General features: G+C 41.4%; 1 pseudogene; it reads right to left on the minus strand.

The window, feature by feature from the left end:
• Positions 1 to 14,939, minus strand: part of LOC126996366 (BRCA1-associated protein-like) — a 65,764-nt pseudogene that overhangs the window by 11,628 nt on the left and 39,197 nt on the right.

Consider the following 14,939-nt stretch of genomic DNA (forward strand, 5'->3'; position numbering starts at 1 on the left):
GGCTACTTTGAAACACACAAAAGAACAGACAAAGTGAAAATGGAGAGAAGGGTCTATGGAGAGGCAGCAATGCAAGCTGAGATTACAAACACGAGATATCAATCTGCTTTCATAAAGGAAAGTGAGTTTGTAGAATGGGAGTGACTAGAACTAAGTGCTGAAGAGCATGTATAAAGGGAACAGAACAGCACATGTACAAAATCCATATTCAATATAAACATCAAAGAGCCTCACCTCCTGCAGAGCACTGGCTTGTGCCTCTGCTATTTTATTTTCAAAGAACTGTCTCTGTGACTCAAGCTGTGATGAGAGCAGGTGCGTGTACTCCAGCTGCAGGGCTGTCAGCTTCTCCTCCCCCTGCATCATCTCCTCCTTGGTGTCAGACACAGGGGACAGACGCTCGTAAGACACAACCTGATCATGAGAGGTGGGAAGAGCACATTTTTTTTTTTTTTTTTTGTCACATGAAATGAAAATAAAATAAATCTTAATTATTTAATTGAAAGAAAAAAGCATGATAATCTTTTGTTCTCTCTTATTCCAAAAGAACAAACTGTTTCTTCCAAGGTATTGTACTAGATCCTCTTCTTTACTCTGATAACTTTGATACAAGAAGCACTAATACTTTTCAGGAAAGAAAGGTGTGAATACACAATTTTTTTTTTAGGTGACTTTCCTTGAAATCATATCAAACAAGAAGTACATGTATTTTTGGACTTGAAAATCCATGTGCTATAGTAGACTATCTTAGCAGTATCCCCAACATACAGGACACAGATGTACAGCCAATGTAGGGGAGAGTGGCCACCAAAGAGCAGACAGGAGTGTGTTAAAGGGACTGACATAAGACTAGGAGTGTAGTGTTACATGGAAGTAAAGTGTCACAAAAGACTCATCTTCACTACTCGAACGTAATGAAACTCTTCTCTTTGGCTCCTACTTGGCTCCTACTTTACCTTTCCATCGCCCTCACTCTGCAGAAGGCGGTGGACATAGTTGTCTCTCGTAGTCCACACTCGGTTGTTCCCCACTTGGAGGAGAACAGGTGATTCGTCTCCATGAAGTGTCTGGGGATAAGAGAAGAATGGTAGTCTTTGAAAGAATGGAAGAATTTCTATTTCTAAATTCAACAACAATACTGATAATAATGAACAGCAGAAGTAGCAGTGATGCCAAACTTTTTGTAAAGAATAATGAACTCCCATTCTGTAAAAACTTTCTGTGCTCAGTTCAGATCTCTAGCACCTTACTCTTAAAACATCACTGAAATATTTGGTGATGACACAAAGACTGGCATTCAGTAAATTTTGGCAGACAAAAAATAAGGAAAACTACAAAAGCTAACAGCTCATACACTTAGTCTCTTGGTGGTTATCTCACTGCTTTTAGCAGTGACATCTTAAGTAATGGACAGCTTACTCTTTTGATTTTGCGGTGCCCTTGTCATTAAGCCGCGAATTTTGGAAAATCAACCGCTTTGGTGCAAATTGCCATAACTCCCTTATTTCTGGGGCTACAGTAAAGTTTTTGGCATCAATTGACCGCAAAATGAAAGGGCTATATTTTTTAATTAGAGACTGGGCTCAAAAACCGACTCAAAAGGGTATAAAGTTGAATAAATTCGCAAAAAACGACTCGGAATTAAACTATTTTTGAGTTCCCAACCTAGAAACCCGCTCATTTTTTGAGAATTTCAAAAAACTTATTTAACAAATGATTTACTCCTGCCAATGTGCTTTCCAATATGGTGCATAACATTTCCCTACTCCCAGTAGTTTTGTCGCTAGAGCTCGAAACGTAAACCCTGTCAAGAGCGATTTTGATGAACTCCAGACACTGTCGTTTTTGTCTAGTGTGGCCTTGCTATTGCCTCTAGAATACTGTAATTTGGCATGTAGCCCTTCTTGGCAATGTAGTTTGATCAAGTCAAAGGATGTTTTGATAGCTCGATTCCAGGTTCATCGTCGAGCTGTCACAAAATAGCCTGTTGTTCGGCCCTTTTGCCGCGATTTGGATGTCCTAGTTTTTTGCTTATAATTTTATTTATTTATTTAATGCTTTCCATTTTTTTTCTTCTGATTATTAATCTGTATTAAAAGAGCTTTCATTTGCCACCAAGCACACCTTCCTAGCTTTAGTAGTTTTCAAGGCTCGACCAGAATTCTATGAACATTACAGTCTGACTCATTTCTGCCATGACGAAAAACCTTCCCGACGCCATAAAAATTCATATATCTGCATAAAAATCATATATGAACACTTCAATATGTTGACTAACTTGTATTAAATCCATTTTAAGATATTTACATAAAAAAGTGGCTATTTTTCTATAATCATTTCACTATATAAATCAACCTATATTAACCCGGTAGCAGCGATGGGCCAAATTTGTGGCTTTACCGTGTAGCAGCAACGGGCCAAATTTGTGCCATGATTTAAACCCCCAAAATAGATGATACATAATCTGATCACAAATGCCTTGATATATATCATGAAATGGTTTGTGTGAGGGGTGATTTTTTCTCATTTTTCTCGCTTGTGGGGACCATTAGGAAACATGGGTTAAGGGCCTTATTATACATATTATTTATTATTATTTTTTTTTAGTATTCAACCATATTTCTTCTCATTTATGAATAATACATTTCATTTGCTTTCTTTTGATACCAAATATATATATATATATATATATATATATATATATATATATATATATCTATATATATATATATATATATATATATATATATATATATATATATATATATATATATATATATATATATATATATATATATATATATATATATATATATATGGTATCAAAAGAAAGAAAATTAAATGTATTATTCATAAATGGGAAGAAATGTGGTTGAATACTAAAAAAAAAATAAGAAATGTATAATAAGGCGCTTTATATAGGTTGATTTATATAGTGAAATGATTATAAAAAAATAGCAACTTTTATTTAAATATCTTAAAATGGTTTTAATACAAGTTAGTCAACATATTGAAGTGCTCATATATGAATTTCTATGCAGATATATTAATTTTTGTGGCGTCAGGAAGGTTTTCCGTCGTGGTGTGTGAAATGAGTCAGATTTGGCGAATGTTCGTTGTGAATTCTGGTTGAGCTCGAGCGAAAACTACTGAAGCTAGGAAGGTGTGCTTGGTGGCAAATGACAGCTCTTTTAATACAGATTAATAATCAGAAAAAAAATTGGATAGCATTAAATAAATAAAAAAGTTATAAGAAAAAAATCTAGGACATATCCAAATCGCGGCAAAAGGGCCGAAAAACAGGCTATTTTGTGACGGCTTGACAACAAACTTGGAATCAAGCTATCAAAAAATCCTTTGAGTTGGTCAAACTACATTGCCAAGAGGGGCTACATACCAAATTACAGCCTTCTAGAGGCAATAGCAAGGCCACACTAGACAAAAACGGCAAAGTGTCTAAAGTTCGTCAAAATCACTCTCAACAGGATTTACGTTTCGAGCTCTAGTGATGAAACTACTGGGAGTAGGGAAATGTTATGCACCATATTGGAAAGCACATTGGCAGGGCTAAATCATTTGTTAAATAAGTTTTTTGAAATTCTAAAAAAATGAGCGGGTTTCAAGGTAGGGAATTCAAAAATAGGTTTTCGAATCGTTTTTGCGAACTTATTTGATTTTTTACCCTTCTGAGTCGGTTTTCGAGCCCAGTCGCTAATTAAAAAATATACGGCGGTATCATCAGTCAAGCTCTTCCCTCTTCGTCGAAGCGTCACTTAGAGAGCGTGTTTCCGTTAAGAGGTATTATCAAATGCTATTTTCTCTTCCCCCTTCGAAGCTATCTTTCCATGTAGCATTGGTACTACTGCAAATCAAACAAACGTTGAAAACCAAAACATTATGCATTTTAGGTACATTTCTATAATGGAAAATATTGTGTGGTAAATACTTATGTAAGCAGTGCTTGATACATTGACACACTATATATAGCAGAAAATTTACACTGATACGTTTAATTGGTTGGTACCCATGGCAATGTTTGCTTTGCGCTCATCTCGTCCCGTCACCTGTGGGCGGAGCTTAGGAGACCTCGTTACAATAAACTGCTTTAATTTTTTTTATTCTGCTCCTGTTCCATGAGACATCTCTTTCTCCCTTTGTTATTTCTCCGTTGTAAATATATTTTTAACTAGCTTTAGAGCTTCTATCAGTGGGTGGAAAATGGTATCGTCTATATTGCTGAGCTTTGCTAAGCTCCACCCACAGGTGACGTCACGAGTTTGGAGACTGGCTGTGGGAAGCCCAGCACGAAGTACCACATACCACCACATATTCATAAAGACTTGGGAAACATGCACCCGGAGGCCGAAGCCTGTCAGTCCGTCACTTTGAAATTCATTCCAGCAATCTTCATGCTTATGGTTCGAAGTGCCCGCCCTACAAACGCTAAAAAAAAGAGAACTGTTGTGAATAGTTAAGACTGAAGGGTGGGGCGTGCTGGTTGAGAGGTGTGTTCCAGTGTTATTGGCTTAAATTATCATAGGAACCGTGAAGTCTTGAATAAACAGAAAAATAATGTTTCTCACATTGTATGATTTTTTATATAAGGCCTAGAAAATTTAAATTGTTCTTATACCCAATTGATAATACAGCAACATGGAAAAAATGTTGTAATAAAGCATTAAATGTGTGAAGATATTAGCGAAGAGCGGGCCTTCACCTGCTCTTCGTCAAGAGAGGAAATTAGTTCATTTCTTTCCGCCTTTCGCCATGCTGCATCAAAGACACTCCTCGTCACTGATAATACCATTTGGTCCACGAAGCCTTGCTTCCTCACGGGAAGGGGGAAGAGATAGATTGAGAATGCCGGCGATAGCCCTTTCATTTTGCCTTCGATTGATATCAAAAACTTTACTGTAGCCCCAGAAATAAGGGAGTCATGGCGATTCGCACCAAAGTGGTTGATTTTCCAAAATTCGCGGCTTAATGACAAGGCTGGGCAAGTGTCCGTTCTATAGCATAGGGTTCACTGCTTTTAGTAAGTGGGTGCAGACTGTCAAGTGTGGACTCAAGTCAGTGTGATCTGCATATTTATGTTAATAGAGGGCGGGCTTTTATTTTTGGTGGGCTTTTTTTATGCCCTTGAGCTGTTTCCATGGATGTAAAAAAACTAAAAATAATAAATGATAATATTAAACATAAATAAATAAATAGCAGGAAACTATATAAAGTAGAAAAATCTGTAAACACACCCTAATTCTTTTCCTCCTTAAAATCTTACTGAATAAAATGCATGTGTTTATAATTCCCGTGAAGGAGGTCCCCATATTATCCGTCCCACCCACCTGTAAGTGTGAACCCCAACATTATTTGTTCCACCCACCTGTGAGCGTGACCCCCAACATAGCGGCCACACCCAACATGGCCACATATGAGGCAGATCCAGAGGGAGTCCGCTGAGCCACACAAGGAACACCTCTGGTCGGGGATCTCCTCGGGGGTCTGACAGTACCGGCACACGGGGCAGCTGGAGGCACGGGGCAAGTGGTTTGACACGTGCACACTCTTATATTGGGTTTGTAATGTAAGAAAAATGTTATGGAGACTTTATCAAAACATTCACTCATCTTTTAAGTATTTGTCAAGCAAGTTTCACAAAAAATTGTAACAAATTTTTACATTACTGGTTCCCAGAACATTATGCATATTTGATTTGAAAATACAAAATAAAAGTACATTTCTATTACTCCTGAGAAAGGATTAATCAAAGCAATGAAGTGGGTGTGCAAGGTGCTTGCTTCCCTTGTGTGTCCTCTTGGGTTGCTATTTGGGTTATCATTCTTGAGGCCTAGTTACCTTTGTGAGGAACATGCACTGTGATGCAAAAATGACTGAAAAGCTACTTCGTGTTATTACACTGCAGTGCAAAGCTGTTTGAGACAAGAATTTTGGTGTTATCTTGTGTAGATCAGCAAGTTTTCATTAGGTGAAACTTTATACATGTACTGCAACATTTTTCTTCACAGCAAAATTTTCCAGTACGTGTCTCCTGTGTCGACAATCTTCATAGTGCCACTGCTTATGCTTAACTATGAATAACATCATGTTGATCAGAGCATACAAGACAGCACAATCTCTCATTCAATTTAAATATTTTGTGAATGAACGAACTTATCACCACAACCTATATTACCCTATACTGTACATTGAGAAGAATAAATAATTGAGTGCATCAATGGAATAATTATTATAATGATATTGAAAACCTAACATGACAAAATAGTACAGAGCTGCAGCATGAGTGGATAAAAGAAAGAATACAAAGCTTGTTAAATATTCAACAGTATATCAACCATAAACCCAGAGGAAAAGAAAGAAAAGCATAACATTCTGCAGAAACATTTATACACCTGCAAAAACTAAATTATGGCTTTAATAATAAAAAAAAAAAACACAAACACAATACTGAATGGAACCAACTGTTCTTAGCTTGTGAGACACTGACAACATTGACACTGGCGTCCTCACGAGGGACTTACAGAGTCCCTCGTCGCATGGCGCCTGCACTACCACCACAAGAGAGCCAAAGCTTGGTTTGTTTTCATGCACATAGAGGGTAGTAAAGATAAGTCTGGGGACTGGAGGTTATGTAGAGATGCCAAAACTGTTTTGAAAGGAGATCCTAATAATTGAAGAAAGGATTGAAAATTCAATGAAGTCTAGAAATAATAAAAAATACCAGTCAGGAGTCTAATAGAAGATAAATAAAGGTCCTTTTTTTCTTTCAGGCAATAAAATAAAGATTAATAAGTAGGATTCAGCTAATTATTTTTCGTCGGACCATCTTGAATTAAAAGAAGCGACGACTGACCGGCACCGTTTGCCGCCAGTACTCGAGTATCATCTCAAAGTCCCGGTATTGTTCCTTTATACTATTTTTTCAGAAGTGCTGATTGAGCTAATTGCGATTTCATTCAATAAGAACGCATGACTCTGATAATTCTGTGTATCTAACACTGTTAGTCATACTTATTGTACGAGTTAATAATCGTACGCGTACAATATTGATCATTTCTCCGGTTATTGTATACATTACAGTTGTGTCGGTCTTACGCAATTCAACTTCCTTTAGTTTAACCTACGCCTCGTTTTCTTTTCGTCGAAGGGAAGAAAACCGCCCTTTCAAGGCAAGCTCACTTATTCCTTCTAAACCATCTAATAGTTACTAACTTTAACATTATATTACGTCTAACAGACTACTTGCTAACCGTCTCCTCTTGTTTTTAGAGGTAATGTGTAAGTATTACTTCAGACGCGTTCCGTATTTATTTACAGATAATGAACTATGATAATATATTATCGCGGAGTTTAATCCAGTTATGAACAAAAAGATACTCACTAAGATCGGTGACACCTTTAAACAGTTAACACAATCCTCGGGAGAAGAGGAAGCGGAACACGATACAAACACCGATGAGTTTAATAATCTAGTGCTACGTTCGGGCACTCATTATTCATCAATTCCAGAACGCAGGGATCATTCACCACAGAGTACGTCAGGATACTTACAACCCACTCAACCAATCTCGAACATGTCTACCGAGCATCCTGTTGGACCTCCTCCACCTCCTCCTGCCGGGGGCAACTCTAACTTGGCACCACAACCACCACCACCACAGATTCGGGTCATTCCAACTCACACCAGTATCAGACAGTTTGCCGGCAGTGAGTCAGACTATTCGGCGAGACAGTTCTTAGATATATGTGAGTCTGCCATCGTAAATTCCTCCATTACGGAAGATCATGACAAAATTGCGTTCATTCGGTCCCGGTTACTACCAGGCTCTCGGGCACTGAATTTGATGCAGTCCTCGGCGTTCGCATCGGGGGACATTGGAGTAAACTATGAGCTCTTTAAGAAGAATTTTATTAAGATTTTTTTGGGGGGTAGTAAATCAAGCATCGTTAGACAGATGGCCCACACGGTAGATTCCCTCCAAAAGAATTCCTCAGCAAAGCCGATTTGGGACACCATGACTGAGGCAAATCAGCTGGCAGTTGACTGTGTCAAAAGTCTAGAGGACGCGCAATGGATGCCACAGGGCAGTATGCAAAAACAACAGGTGAAGACCTTCATGGAGTTTTTTTTTTTTTTTCATATTTCAGAAAAGAACCGCCGTTCTGCCCTTCCCTTGACCTTCAAACCAGGCGGGAAGTTGGTTGACTTCGTCTCAAGAGTTAGAAGTCAAGGTTCAAGAACACACTCACAATCAACCCCTAGCAGCAGCAGCCGCATTGCAGGCACAAAGTAAGGCATCTCTCACCTGTAGGTTTTGCAAACAGTCAGGACATTCCGAGAATACATGCTACTCGAAACGTAGGGACTCAGCACACTCTACACAGGGATCTGATAGGAGATCAGGAGGATACAGAGGCAGCCATCACTCATCACACATAGACCCTAGGCCAAACCATCAGCGGAAGACTGCCTTTTGCCATGTCCACGGGAATTGTTTTCATGATACAGACAGTTGTTATTCAATACAAAAGGCCAGGGAGGAACAGAAGAACAAATCCCAGGCAGACAGTAAAACAAACCCCTCCACTTCTCAGAATAAAAGGGCATGACTACGTGACAGCCACAATGCATACATCCAAGTATCCCATAAGGACGATAATGATTGGGAGCAACTTGACTCAGTCATTGCCGCCTTGGGACGGACAAGCATAACTGCCCTACCTTGCAAAGTGGGCGAAACTTCACTCACCTTAGCGGTAGACACAGGTGCGACAGTCAACGTAATCTCAGACTCCGCTTACAGGTCACTGACACGACAGGCGAGAGGGAGAAATTGGCCGCTATAAGAGAACGACCTGAATGTGGTAGGCGTGACAGGAACCGCGTTGGGAATCCTAGGGCGAGTAACACTAACAGTCAGCCTACATAAAATGGTATGTCCCTTTTGAGATTTCTTTTATGTACCTGGCAGGTTTGCCTTACCTGTAGATGGGATCTTAGGATTGAACGCCATGAAAGACCAACACATAACCATAAACCCTGAAAGCAACGCGATCGTGTATCAAGGACGACGCATACAGGGGATGGTAAATCCGTCGCCTATGTCACCAGGAGTCCCGCCCTCAGAAGGGGAAAATGACCAATCCACCACAGACTCAGGGTCTACCACCGCCCAAGTGTCACCTCTTACGGTCAAACCACACGAACACGTTACAGACTTGTGGCGGACGGTGACGGCAGTGGTAGAAGGACCTCAAATGGTCCCGGATCGTGCTGCAAAAATTATTAAAATCATAATACCTAACGCCCCGACGGGCAGTGACGTGTGCATTGAATGCGCACCACACATACACCGGGTGACGGTGGAGGTAACTCTCGTGACAGTCAAGGAGGGAGGCATAGCAGAGGCATTGGTAATAAACACGTCAGGATCCCCTGTATCCTTAAAACACGGTGTTAGATTATGCCAGTGTCTAGTTTATGGGAAAAATGTAGCCTCGGAACCAGCTGAATACCCTTCAGCCCAAGTCTCAGGCATAACCTCGGCGTGTCAGGATACTCACAAACAAGACACAGCTAATTTAGAGGCGTTCCTAAAAGTTGCACACTATTCCGATATTAAGCCTACCTTAGTCCAGGTGCTGGAACAATATAGGGGGGCGCTAGCTCTACCAGGCGAGCCGCTTGGAGTTACGCAGTGTGCTGAACACCACATTAAGTTAAAACCCAATACCAATCCTATATATATAAATGCATACAAACTTTCTCACAGTCAAGGAGAAGTAGTACAGCAGCTTATATCTGATACGTTAGAACAAGGTGTCATCAAGGAATCAAACTCACCGTGGAATTCGCCCTTGTTTCTGGTTCCAAAGAAAGGCGGTTCTTACCGTCCTGTGATAGATTTCCGGCGCGTAAACAACGCGACCGTGGATGACCATTTCCCTCTTCCCGTTCTGAGAGATCTTCTGATGTGTCTCGGTAGAGGAAATAAAGTATTTACGAGTCTAGACCTGGTCAGTGGCTACTGGCAACTGCCTATGGCCCCCGAGTCCCGTGAAATAACGGCTTTCAGCACGCCTCATGGCCACTGTGAGTGGACGAGGATGCCGTTCGGGCTCAAAGGAGCTAACTTACCCTTCCAAAGAACAATGAATAGTATTTTTGGCGACTTGCTGGGCAACTTTGTCTATGTGTATTTAGCCGACATCATCATATCTAGTAAAGATGTGCATGCACACATGGAAACACTAAAAGCAGTACTACACAGACTTCAAGAGGTAGGATTAAAGCTCAAACTCACCAAATGTGAATTCTTAAAGCCTCGGATCAAGTTCTTGGGGCATGTCGTGGACGAATTCGGCATCCACAGAGAGAACGACAAAATAAAAGCTATTGCCGAGTTCCCTCAACCAACATCTACAGACAATGTACGGTCTTTCTTGGGAGTCGCAGGCTACTACAGGCCTTTTATAAAGGACTTCGCAGCACGCGCGAGTCCCCTAACCCACCTATTAAAGAAAGACGTACCATTTCAGTGGCTCCCAGCTCAACAAACGAGCTTTGAGGTTTTAAAGAAAGCGCTTACACAGGCACCGGTCCTTGTCTTTCAAGATTTCAAGGACCCCTTTCAGCTTTGTACCGACGCTTCGGCCAGTGGACTAGGAGCCGCTCTTATGCAAACAGATAAGTCCGGCAAAAAGCATGTAATAGCGTTTGCCAGTCGAGTACTAACCGCTCCGGAAAAGAACTATTCTGTTACCCACTTAGAGGCGCTTGCCATTGTATGGGCTTTGAAGCATTTTCGAGACATAGTGATGGGGTACAAAATTGTGGTGTACACGGACCACGCGGCCATCACTGATCTTTTTAAGGGAAAAAACCTACACGGTCGTCTGGCAAGATGGTTCTTAACGATCCAAGCATACAATCCGGAAATAAAATATATCACCGGGAAAACAAATGTGGTCGCAGATGCCTTATCACGAAATATTCCAATAGGTGCGATTACCAACTCAGAGGTCATCCACAACTTCACTTCACCTGAGCTACACACTGCTCAGCGAGAACACCCAGTCTGGAGGAGAGTAATTTACGCCCTAGAGTCGGGAGACGAAACAAACCTTCCAGAATTGCCAGTTCCCTTCTCACAATTTTTCATATCAGAGGACAACCTCCTTTGTAGGTTATGGCCAACCAAACCAGTACCTATAGAACAACTGGTCATCCCAGACAAATACGTCCCCGTGACGCTTAAGCTGGTCCATGACACACCCATTGCGGGTCACCCAGGAAGGGACAAGACAATGTATGTCACCAGACAAATACTGCTGGCCCACAATACGGGTTGATGTAGAAAAATATGTCGCACAATGCGTCGTTTGTGCTAAGCACAAGGGGTCCGTGAAAGGGCCAGCACCTATGTTGCAATACCCAGTACCAGAGGCGCCATGGGATGTTGTAAATATAGACTTATTACAGCTCCCCAGAGCCAACATGGTTTGCGCTACTTATGAGTGTGCGTTGACCAGTTCTCTAGGTTCCTAGTTCTAGCGCCTCTCAAGGACAAGACAGCCACACGCGTGACACATGCCCTCGTGACTCACGTGTTGTGTCCCCATTCGTCTCCTCGAATTCTTTTGAGTGACAATGGTACCGAGTTTAGAAACACGGTATTGGATGAAATATGCACTCAGTTTAACATCACGCAATCCTTCATCACAGCTTACCACCCAGCTGCTAATGGGTTAGCGGAGAGGGCAAATCGGAAAATCTTACAGGTCCTCAGACCTATCGCGAATGATCTCCACGATAACTGGGAAGATTGGCTACCACAAATAGCCGCTTCCATAAATACGTCTGTAAATGACTCTACGGGAAAATCTCCCTACTACATCTTATATGGGGTGGAAAAATGTCTTCCGTACGACCTCCTAACAAAACCACACCAACCTTTCTATAACATTGATAAGTACGCGCAACAACAGATGCATATTTTTTTTCTAAAATACACTCAGAGGTGAGGAGTAAGTTAAAAGCTACAAAGGCTGAAATGTTGTCAAACCAACACAAAAGGGCCGTCCCGGTGGAAATAAAAGAGGGTGACACAGTAATGATTAAGCAAGCGGAAAGGTGTTCAAAACTGGGGTCTAAATTTATGGGTCCTTACCGAGTTGTTCGGAATGTCAGGGGAAATCGGTTCGAGGTTCTTGAACCAAATAGTGGAGTCAGTCTAAAAGTTCACAGTGATCGTCTGAAAGTAATTTCCTCACCCTTGGACCTCGACATTGGAAATTCCCCTTCAGGGTCAAATGTTCAACAAGATAATCCCAACACCCATAGTATAACTTGAGACCACGAGTTTAAAAACTTCATTCCCACCACTTTCAGATCATGATGTTGCGTTTTCTGATCATCTTGTTGTACCTCGGCTCCTTACTTGCAACAACACCCATCCACCTGAAGCCTGGCGCCCTCACGGCTCACATAGGAGAGGTCTTCCTCATAGAAGATGTGCTCCGCGTGAAATACCCATATACTTCTTTGACCAACACCACAGACACAGTCAGGATAGTCTCAGGAAAACTGCTCGGCAGGGCAGATAAGTAGTAACAAATGTACGGAAGTGGGGGTAATTGGGAGCGGGGGGGGGCACGGAAGTGGGAGGCGGGGGGGTCAGCGGGGGGGTTACGGAAGAGGGGGTACCTGGCCCCCCCTCTACCCCACCTACCCCCCCCCCTCTCCCATCTCTTTCACCATTTCATCCCCCCCCCCCCCCCTCCGCTCCGCCCCGAGCCCACGCAATCCTGTCGCATCCTGTCGTCGCACGATGTCGCCGCAGTGCCCGCTGCTGCCGCCGCCGCGCACATTTCGCGAGTCATTTTTTTTTTATTTTATTTTTTTTATATATGAGCCAGATCGAAACATAAAAGCGTTTTATCTACATGTTTCCACAAATCGAATAAATTGTAAGACAATTATTTTTTTTTTTCATCCATTCTTTTATAAAAGGCATATAAACAAATCAAACAAACTCAATGTTTATTGGAATTTGGTCAAATTATGATTACAGCCTCCTTCTATTCCTCCTCCTCCTCTACCCCTGTAGAATTAACGGGATGACCGTAAGACCGTGACTCCAAGGTGCTAATGTAGTATCTTTTGTCCTCAACTACAGATATCCCTCTCTTGGGATATTTTACTGTACTCATTCGTCCATTGCGCACTGTAAATCCCTGATAGCCAAAGGTAAATGTTTGCTTCTGGAAGAGGACGTCTTTGTATCGCTGATGAGCATTTTTTTTCTTTATGAGCTTTGGAACGCTCTTAGCTGAACTCAACCGGTCGCCGTCTGCCAAGAGGATGGAGTAGCACTTTGGTCTTACACCTACAAATTCTGAGATGGTTCTTTCCCTCACTTCAGACTTGAGAAATCCGAGCTTGCCTTTGTTGTCTGTGTTGTACAAGGAATGTGAGGAGCTAAAGTTTCTTGTGTCTATATAGCTTTTAAAAGGTTCCTGCGAGTACTCTGTTAATAGATCAGGAGTTTCAATTTCTGTTATTAAGGAATCAGTGTCACAATACACTAGTTTCGCCCAATCCCCGTAATGAGCCTTCATGCTATTGTAAAAGAAATCATATAGTCGCAGCTTGGACAGCTCTAGGATGTAGTAGCCAATGTAGTTTGGATGATTCACCTGTGAATATTTCTTATGGCGAACTACAACTACATGACCATCATTGAGGGGTACAACACGTTTAAAGTAAGGACTTCGGACCAGCTTCAAAAACTTTTCGCTGTTGGTGACAATATCTATGTCTTCACTATATTTGGCCTCGTTCATCAGGAATCGACCAAAAATGCTGTTTGAAATACACTTGATTGCAGTTTTCTTGATAGAGCAAGTAGCACTTTTGCGGGCTTCTATGTTATCCTGAATGAAGTCCGCAAGAAAGTGCTTTTGCTTAAACATATAAATAGCATGCACTTTTTAACAACCCGGCCTAGTTGAATAAGCAGTTTAAGGAGGGACAGAATAAACAGCATTTTCTCCTGAGCAACATGTGTTCCAATCAGTTTTATGTTCTTACACGGTACTGGACGGTTTTCTTCTTCATACCATTCGTGTGCGGCTGACGATATATCTCTATTGATGATATTGTGTCTTCTGATGGTCAGTGGGAGCATCCGTTTTCTCAATGACTTCACGTGAGACAGCCTCAGTATCGCACAGATTGAGGTATCCAAAATCGCCATCGGTTGCTTGATTGACCTAGCCCCCTCCCGCTTAAAAACCAGTGCATTTCTGTCTCATCTAGTTTTCTCATAGCTCCACATGGAAACTTCTCTTGCATTACAGTGGGATAAAGACTGTTGAAGTCAAAATATGAAAGGAAAGTGTTTCTATTATGTTTTGCATTAAACTGAGGGTTCGTGTATGATATTATGTCTGGGCTACTAAGCATCTCTAATTCCTGTTGTGTTTTTAACAGAAAAGAGTCATAGGCAAATCCTGGCAGGCTAACATAATTTACAATATCCAACCTCCACTGGGTTTTCAAAATACCTCTCCACTCTAGGAAGACATCACATAGAAGGCCAACATCCACTTTTACATAAAGCAACAAATAGTCCTTCAGGCTCTGACACCCAGCTACTTTCCAAACATTCTGAGCATGTTTATAATCACTTTCGGAAAGTTCTGCTTCTTGAAGCGAATTGAAAAAATCTTCGCGGGATGGAAGACGTGTCTCAGAAAGTCGTTCCATCGAATCCATATAGTCATAACAAAAAACCTGCTTTCCCTTGATCAATAATGGTAACGCAGGTGCAGGCACATCTTTCAACATCTGTTGTGTGCATATGGGTTCGTTCCCATTGCTGATGAATTGGTTCGCTAAAGCCGCGAGTGAACCAGACATA

This window comes from Eriocheir sinensis, chromosome 10, assembly GCF_024679095.1.
Source record: "Eriocheir sinensis breed Jianghai 21 chromosome 10, ASM2467909v1, whole genome shotgun sequence".
NCBI classification, from domain to species: domain Eukaryota; kingdom Metazoa; phylum Arthropoda; class Malacostraca; order Decapoda; family Varunidae; genus Eriocheir; species Eriocheir sinensis.